Source organism: Malurus melanocephalus, unplaced genomic scaffold (genome assembly GCF_030028575.1).
Source record: "Malurus melanocephalus ecotype Western Australia unplaced genomic scaffold, MMel_1.1 scaffold_5, whole genome shotgun sequence".
NCBI lineage: Eukaryota > Metazoa > Chordata > Aves > Passeriformes > Maluridae > Malurus > Malurus melanocephalus.
This window is the reverse complement of record NW_026623237.1, coordinates 6383872-6393267: the sequence shown is the minus strand read 5'-3', so window position 1 is coordinate 6393267 and position 9396 is coordinate 6383872. Positions and strand designations below refer to the sequence as shown.

Sequence of the window (9396 nt, the reverse complement as noted above, 5' to 3'; positions counted from 1 at the left end):
AGCTGGCTAGCTGCTCTAGCATGTTCCCTTGTCACTAACATGTAAGTGAAGTTCTCTGGAGCAGGGGGACAAGTGGTGATTGGATGGGGAATGTGGGAACAGTTGGCTTCTGTCCTCATTTCTCTCTGTGATGATTAGTTTTGTACTACTCCCACTTCATGGGTGTCTATTTGTAGGCAAAAAATGGTATCTCAGGTTTGTTCGTCACCTTCTGGTCTCCAGTTTCTAATACAATATTTGTTCATTTTCATGTGCTCATGCAAACACATGAGATTTCCCAGACAGGCATAGTTATGTGAAAGGAGAATATGCTCAAATATTTTGCAAGGTTGTGCAGACATGATACATGTGTGTGTCTTGGGAGACAAAGGAGGGGGACTCTGTTGCCCTTTGTTCAGAGCCCAAGTAAGCCCCGTGGCTTGGGACATTTTWAAGAGGCTTGTTTTGGCTTTCCAAAGCTGTTTATGTAGTCAGTCTGCATTTGGCTTTTTCAAAGTTTCCTCACTGTCCGCAAATCCAAGCTCTTGTCTGAAGACGTGACCTGATGTGTTTTCTGCTTAAAGYTCCATCTGTGAGTGCTCCCAGCAGCACCAGATGAACCCAAGGMAAGGGTTCCTGCAGGGTAATGTCCTTTGCACTCAGCTGGAGAGTGTGGGAGGCAATTCAGAGCCACCTTTTGAAGTTCCTGTTGTGAAGATCCAGACCACTGACAAATCCTATCCTTTTAACACAAGGAGTATCCCCCATGTTGCCCTATTTTTGAGAAGCTCTGCTAAGACCAGTCTTCTGGCTGAAAATCTGATGAGAAGGTGCGTATTCCAGGTTCTCCTCAAAGAAACCCACTGATCTCCATTGCCTGTTTTTTGTGATGGATTAGGTAGATACTGTATGGATTTTATACCTCCTGAAAAGTTCCTTGTGCTAACTTYAGGGCAGGGTTTTGGGCTGACAAACAGGCATTCAGGTCTAAGATTTTTTACTTTTAAACATAAATGCTTCCTATGAGTGTCTGAAATGTTCTAGTTGAGTCAAAAACAAAGAAATTTGCTTAAAAATCTAKACTTGAAGCCATTTTAAGCTGATTGTTTTGGTCTATTTCCTCCTTTTGCCATMCGTGTGTACAGCTATCCTTTCATGTGGCAAACCTGTGTGAGCATGCAGTCTCTTCTGGAAATCTGGTATTCCACATGCTTGGCTCTTCACTTTGTGGCTGGTGTGCATGAGGCCCTGTGGCTTGCACAGAGCATTTGGACTGTCTTGTAGTTTTTACAGCTACCCAAGGGGACATAAAGGCACACACTTTTGGCCCTGTGYACTCTGGGTTTGGAGCAGCCATATGGATTCTCTTCCCCTCCATGTCTCTGTAACATCACAGCTGACAAGAGTCCATGCCTTTCAGTGATTTTAGKATTTTTCTTCTTCTTTCCCAGGATATACAGCTGTGTGGCTTTCAGAGTTCTCTGTATCTCCCTGCTTAAAGGGAACTGTGTTTCCTCTATTGCCTGATTTGCAYTGATGTCTTAATCTCTTCTTGGTGCACTTGGGGACAGCATTTAAACAGCAAATGGTTGGGGCTGCTTGTTTCAAGCCGCCAGCTCTGCCATCTCCCGTGTGCTGCAGCAGCAATGCTGAGGGCAGTAGGATAAAGCTGCAGGAGGCAGTGCCTTCTGCCCTTGCTGTGCCTGAGGCACAAGTCCATGGGGAGGGAGGCCTTTGGAATCATGTCCAAGCCAACGCTTCATTCAGGAGTGAGATAAACTATAGAGACATCAGATGATATGTTAGACTAGACTGGACATTCCCTGTGGACAGCTTTGGAGCCAAGGCTGGGAATCAAGGGAGGAAACAGTCACGTTGGCAGCCCTGAATTAAAAGCTTTGTAAGCTTTTTCTCAGGAGCTGCTACCATGCCTGCCAGCTGTGAAACTAGATCCCCCTGTCCCTTTGCACCCTTCCTCCCTTCACAGACTGCAGTAAGCAGGAGGGGCAAGCCCAGCATTTGAACTTCAGTAGCTTTGGCATGTGCAGATGAGTGATAGGGAATTAATGAATCCTGCCCTTTCTGTATGTTTTTGTTACTCCACAGGTGCTGGAGTTTTTGGTCAGGTCTGTTTCCTGCACAAATGGAGCTTTGCATTTTTTTCCAGGCCTCAAAGAAAACTCAGTGAGGGATTTGGGGTTGGCATGGAGTGAATAGATGAACCATCTGATGTACCCTGCCGATCAGCAGACTCAGACTCTGCCAGACCAGCAGGGAAAGTGGCTGCCAAGCCAGAGATGCTCCACAGGGAGTGTTCACTTCCTCCGTCCCCAAAGTCTAATCAAAGGGCTAGTGGTAAAAGTGCCAGGGCAAATATGGCTTGTTTTATCTCCTTCTAAAGGGACAGTGCTTCTGTACACACCCAGAGTGTATCTGGAAACTGTATGTATGCCACAAAGGAGACAGAGGAGCAGTAGAAAACCAGACACCTACAGACAGGCAGACAGTGTTTGCTTAGACCACAACTGTGTGAGTAGGTAGCTGTGTTTATGTTAGCTGTGGCTCTAGCGTGACATGCAGGGAGAACTTCAGAAAGCAGTCTGTAATTTGAATAATTTAATCTGTTCTCTGGGYCTTGGGAATAGTGGGAGCTCAGATGCTCTGCCAGGTGACAGACCTTGCTGGCCAGACTTCAGCTCCCTCTCTTCTGTAGTGGGCATTGGCCAGACCCAGCAACGGGGTGCCACTCTGCAGTGATCACTTGCACATTGCCTTTCTGGACTGGGGTCTGACTGGGCTGTGCTTATTTAGAGAGCAGTTACTGGTGAGACCGACTTGCTGTTCTGCCGGTTTATATTTGCTGTAGGCTCTCACACATTTCTCTTCAGCAGTGGTAGCTGAGCCCCTTCTAGTAGTGCACAAAATGAGGTGATTGATACCTTGTTGGAAGGGATTTTGGCGAGCACAGGAATTATTTTGTTTTGGTTTTCATGCTCCACTGTTTGCCGAGTGTGTGATCCTGCTCAAGTCCTTGCATTAGCTTTTTTTTTTTTTTTTTTTTTTTTTTTGTAAGCCCTTGCCTGGCTTTTTTAAAATATGAATTTGTTCTCAGTGGTCGCTCAATAATCAGCATTTCCTCTGCTGCCTTGTCCAGATGCACTAAGCTGTGAGTGTTTTGCACTATGAGGAGGCTGTGGATTTTTGGCCTTTGCTGCAGAGGTGCTGGGAGTCCCATCTTGATAGGGATAGGATCCCTTTTTGACAATGTTAAGAGACCAAATGTTGATGTTTTGAAGGAACTTCAGATGGACTGAGGATAAATGTGGCAAAAAAGCATGAATTACTTATTCAACTGAATATTAACTAGAAATAACTTTCAAAAGAGTTCAGAGGCTTTTCAGGATGTTCCACCGTATCACCACAGCTTAGTGTTTGAATGCTGGGGTTTGTTTTTTCAGGATAGGACTGTTGGCCAAACCATGTGAGTAAGCCTGTATTTTCAAGTGCTGTGAGGCTGTTTGACTTCTGATGGAGAAGCGTGGAGACTGTGACTGATGATAATTGTGATTTAAACCRTGGCTGAGCTATAGCGTTCCTATTGCTGTGCTGCTTCAGGGGCTGGGCAGGGAGCTTGTGTCTGCATCTGGCACATGGGTGCACTGGATAGTGGCCTTGCACCCCTGGGTCCAGACAGTGGGTGTTCCCCTGGCACAGGGCATCCCTGGTGATGTAAATGCAGAGTTCCCTCAGGTGACTGCTAGGAAGGCTTGGCCCCCTAGTTTGTCTGCCAGTTTAAGTCACGTGTGCCTGGGAGCCTGAGCCTGGATGGGCCTTAGTGTCAGCTGCAGTTGCTTCAGCTTAAAAGCAGTAAGGAGGAGCCCGGGACTGACTTTTTTTTCTGTGCAGTTTTTGTATTGCAGGGCTAAGAGGTGATGCCCGTGTCCTAGCAGCACTACTCAGTGCCAAGGAATTAAAAAACCCAGTCCAAAGTCAAGCTACAAAATAGCTTTAACTTTTTTTTTGCTTGTTTTTCTCCTAAACTGATTGGGAGGGCAGACCTGGCTTTGCCTGTTGCAGAAAGCACATCATTGTGTTGGCAAAAAGACAGGAACCGTGGCCCTGCTCCCTCATGCCCTGCCACGTGGGCATGAAGCACTGCTCTCCTGGGTGGAAGATTTCTCTARAGCAGAGGGCTGTGATGTTTAAGCCTGAAGGTGCATGGAGTGTTGGGCTGGGAAAACACTAAAAGCTTCAGAGCTCTGGGGCCTTGCCAGAATTTCACACCTGGCCTGTGGAATCACTGCCTTTGTGGGTAGTGGATCTCCTTCCTTTAATTCAGCCTGTGCTGTGACTTAGAGTACAATTTCTCCCCACATTGTACTGTTTCTTCTTTCAGTTCTTTTTTTTCTTTTTTTTTCTTTCTTTTTTTTTTTGAACAAACCAAGCAACCTCATCAGTCTGTTTCTCTGTTTCTGTGCTAGACATTCAAGCTTGGTCTGCCTGCTCATTCCTGGAAGACTGTGGACAACTGGGAAGCTGGCTGGTAGGGTTAACAGCATGGAAGTAAAACAGGGGTTATAGAGCTGAGGAGGCTTTTTCTGAAAACTTGGACTGTTTACACTTTAAAGCTCTCTGTCAAGGGCTGTAAGATGTTGACAAGAAACAGAAATGTCCATGCCTTTAAAGTGCACTTGTCTTGTGGATGGTCATGAGCAAAACTAAAGAAAGGCAGACTTCTGGCCTGCTTGATGTTCAAGTTACAGCACAGCTCCTGAATACAGATTTGTTTATTTATTTATTTATTTATTTTTAAATTTGAAATCTCTTTCATTAAGCAAGTGAAAATCCCTGCAATATTCTTAAATTGTAACAAGCTGATGGTGTATCAGTAGGTAGCATTTGAAGTGTGTCCTTAAATGATGAGTTATGTTGAGAAACTGAGAGTTCCTGTGCTCTCTTGCATGGAATAGACTAAACTGGTGTGAAAAAAAATGGTAATAGTTAAACTGCTTCCAAATCTGGACAGGCCCTTTGGTTTAAAACTATGACCAGATAACAAAATCAACTAAATATTAGTGGTTAACACCCTGTCCCACCACCCCAAGCACTAATGGACAAAATAATTGCTTTGTCCTGTAGAGGTAGTGAAAATGAAACTATTCTACAACCYGAAATGTGTATATAAAAAACAGATGTAAGATGAAAAGTGTTCGTTATTATATATTAATACAAAATACTTTGCATTGTATGCTGGCTTAAGAGTTTGTTCAAACTCTTAAACATTTGAAAATTAAGTTGTGAGGCCTGTCTTTAACTCTGTGCATTGACAGTTTTAYATTCTTAGTTTTGAGCTGTTGCAGCAATGTGACATATTCATTCGTCTTGGGGATATATCACTATTCCTAGAGTGATCTTGCATTAAGAGTGCCTGTTTATGATTGTTAATATGTATTTCAGTCATTAGGATGGTGCAGTTTGTATGGAATAGTTCTATGATAGGTATTGTGCATAAGCAAATGCAGGCATTCACTATTTCCTTCTGGGTTAGTTCAGAAGTGCTCAAGTCAGGGTTAGAGGACTTGGAGCACTGCTGCTTGAGGAGGTGGGGACCCCTCTTGAAGCAAAGCTGCACTGGAGAGCTGTGCTCCAAGAGAAGCAGGGCTGGTGGCTCATCTCTGCTCTAATGGTGGTATTTTGATGTGGCAGTAATCACAGCAAAGCCACACGTGTGGCAGATTAGGGCTTCATTACCACATTGCATTCTGTTATTTCCAGTCCCTGCTACTTTCTTTTGAATCTAGGCCCAGGACTGAGGGAGTTTCTGGGTTATGACAAGAGGCRAGATTCATGGGCGGGTTCTCGGGCTGTACTGATTTTGCTGTTTCCTTGATGGTTAACCCTMAAATGTTTCAATTCAGCCTTACTTTTAGAGGTAGGCATAACTCTCGTGTCTTCAAAAAGACTAACATTTCCTAGGCATGTCATTTCCTCCTTTTAGGTAGAAGTCACAGTAGATAGCAAAACAAATTTCCCTTCATGCAAATAATAGTGCTCCCAAGCTGTGTGTCTCAGCTCTGATGCCAACATTTCTGTCAGAGACGAGCAGGAAAGACTTTTTAATTGAAATAGGGATGCTGCCTCTTTTTCTTCCATTTTCTGCAGGTGGAAGAAAGTTTTGGAAACCAGACCCTATGGTTTTATTCTCAGTTCTGCTACTAATATTCTCCAAGGCCTTTGACAAATCTCTGTTCTGCTCTTTGTCATAACTCCTAGAAAATAGCTTGAGGAAATAAAACTGTACTTTCTCATTGGTCTAGTAGTTAGGAATGATCCCAGGGTTACTAAACCGAATATGTCACCTTTCTTACAGGCCTTTTCCCCTGCTTTAGGCTACTGCAAGTCATGTAGCCAAATAAATGTTATTTCAGCTCTGCCTTGTGTCTGTGTAAATARGAGTTAATGAGTTGCTGCATCTCGTGGTTGGATTGTGACGTGGAGGTCTCCAGAGGGAGGATGAGGAGAGGCTGCTGTGGAAAGTCCCTGGCTGTTGCTAGGCAGCACTGCATTTTAGCTTCCCTGTCCAAAAGTCTGCACTCAGGTTTGCCAAGGAAAGGGAAAACTGAGGGATGGAAAACCATTCAAAGGTGGCTTGACTTACTTTTTCTAAAGTATGGCTTTACTGTGTGGCTGCAAGTGAGGTGGAAGCACTTTGATTAAACAGAATAACATTTGATAACTGGCCTTCCATGTATTCATTCGCAGCTGTGGGATCATGTGGCTCCCTTTCTCTCTCCCTCTCTCTGTTTTGGATCTTACTGTGATGTGGGACGTGGAAGCTGTAAGAGTGCAGCACAAGTGGTCTYGCTCTGCTTTCAGAGTGAGTGGAAATAGGAGAATGTGATGATTCCAGGGAGATTCCTGTGCTGAGGTTTGTGCTCCAGTTTAACAGCCTATGGATGAGGGGATGTCATGTTTTTACTTTTCTACTAAGTCCATCAAGAGGAGCACCAGGAGCAAAGAGGAAACACTAGAGGAACAAGAATTGTTATGCAGGGCATCTTGCTCTTGCTGCTCCATGCAAGCTCTGCAGTCTGTGGCAGTGGCATAGATAGTGGTATGATTCTCATGTAAGTAAAGCTTGTCACAACAGCATCACTAAAAGAGCACTTCTGTTTTCTGCTRGAAATGTAGGACTTGGGATACAGCTGAACACTTGAATTTGTCTTGGAAGAGTCTGGCTGTTTGTCCATCTGCCTACAGCCTAGTTCAAATTTYTCATTCAGTCTTTGGTACCATCTTGTAGTTTCTGTCTCTGTTGGATGTCCCTATATGTTTTAACAGAAGGCTAATATGGGTAAATAGGTTGCTGCCCCTGCTGATTTTAKCTGGCAAATCATGTCTTTTGTTGCACCCTGATGAGGTCATTGGGGGACCTGTGGGTGTGACCATGCTAGGCATTTCATCCCACTGGATTGTACTGGAAGGTGTTGTAACTGCTCCCTGGCCAGCAGAGTTCTGTTTTCCCCCTTCCAGCAGAGGATTCAGTGGTGCTACTGAGGCAGTGCAGAAGTGTCACAARCTCACTTCATCCCTGGTGTTCAGCSGAGTATGACTGTAAAGCTCAGCTTTACAACAGCCTGGAGAAGCTGAGGTTCTCACCCAAAGTCATACAGCTTGTATGGGGTGCAGCAGGGTATGTTCTGCTGTAACATTCCTTTCTTGCTCTAAAGGATGGGGCTCAAAATCATGAGTTCTGATTCTCACTTTCCTTGCTCAACCTGACTGCATTTCACACATTTTATCCCACCAGTGAACTTGTGGCTTGAGCTGTCTAGTCTACCCTTCCTCATTCCCACCACCCAGCATTTCCTAGCAGCTGGAAGAGGAGCTTAAGGAAAGACCACAAGATTGCAAGACCTCACAGCTCCTCATTTTGCCCTTCCTTGCATCCTGGGTTTTGTCAGCCCTACCGAGGTCTCCTTCCTTCTCAGTCTGTTTCACTGTGCTTGTGGGGGTCTTAAGAAAGGCACTGAYTTCACAGTAAATGCCAGTGGCTGCCTTGCAGCCTGGCTGGGAGCAGAGTCCTGAGATATTTTATAGGAACTCCCAGAGGATCACTTGTTTAATTGGACAGCCTAGGAATGGGCTAGTTCAGTTCAGCATTTCCCTTTGTCTCCTCCCTGGTTTGTGCAAAGGGTCCTTTTAGGTCAGACACCTTGGTGCTGTGCTCCAGGTCAGACCTGGGGACTGAGCCATCAGTCATGGCTACTGTTGAGCCTTCTGAATAATGGAGACAGCATTAGGATTCACCTGCTGAAGGATTAACAGGAAAAGTTCAAAATTCTTGCAGCACCTCCCTTCTTCCCCATGCATGCTTGGGTAGTGACATACACTGTCTTTGACCCCTAAACTACTCATGTGAAAGTTTCAGAGTGGGATGTGAGTGTGCCAAGTTCTGGATTTTAGATCAAAGAGGTTGATGTGTGTAGAAATGCTGGGTGGATCTCTAACTCTCTCTCCAAGTTTTGGGCAGTAATGTGGATTGGGACTGCAAATATGTGCTTATGGGATGTAGAGTGACAGAGGGTGGTGGAGGAATGGGACTTCTTCCTGCATCCCAGCAGTGCTTTCTACTGGAAAAAAAAATAAATACTTTCACCTAAGCACTGTCTTTGGTTTTCGAGTGGTGGTTTTTCTTCTGAATTGTTTTGGAGGTTGTGTGTATGTTTTGGATTTTTTAAGCTTTTTGAGATTCCAAGCCTCTGTACTGTGTTGTTTTTATCTTGCTTTGTGCTAGAGAAAGCAGGAAGACAACAAACAAAAAGAGAGAAAATAGAAAAGTCTCATTATTTACCACTCATCTTGGTAAAAGGGTGGGATGCCTTTCTACAGGTCTTCTTTAAGAACTTAATCTGAAAAACACTTCAGTTCCTTTGTGAAAGSATCTGAGTGTGGGGTGTGTTTTCCCATATTTCACACAGCTTTCCAACTGGAGAAGTGTTAAAAACAGAGGCTAGGAAAATCTTTTMTTTCTTTCAAAAGCTGATGGAGAAGTTTCTTCCTGACTTGATTCCCTCACCAGGTTTTTCAGTATGAAAAATGTAATTGAAGTRTTTTTTTAAATGGAAGAACTGTTCTCTTGGAGCCTTGTTTTTCCACTTGGGAGTTGTTTTTTGACAATTTTTTGAGGGGAAAGAATGATTTTATTCACTTGCCAGCTTTCAAAACACTGCCTCAAAACTGGGATAAAACTTCAACTCTCCATYTATTTCTGTAATTTCCCATAATAATTGCTGGTTCGAGTATATCCTGTTTGCTAAGTTGTGTGGTTCATGTTATGACAACTTTAATAACTCTTGCAGTATAGGCCCAAGAGATTTAGGACTACAGGCAGGTGCTTTTACCTTTTTTGTTTTG

General features: G+C 44.2%; 1 protein-coding gene across 4 annotated transcripts in view; it reads left to right on the top strand.

The window, feature by feature from the left end:
• The window catches only part of LOC130576445 (uncharacterized), a 56313-nt gene that overhangs the window by 30501 nt on the left and 16416 nt on the right, over positions 1 to 9396 (top strand). The gene's annotated exons all lie outside the window — the stretch shown is intronic.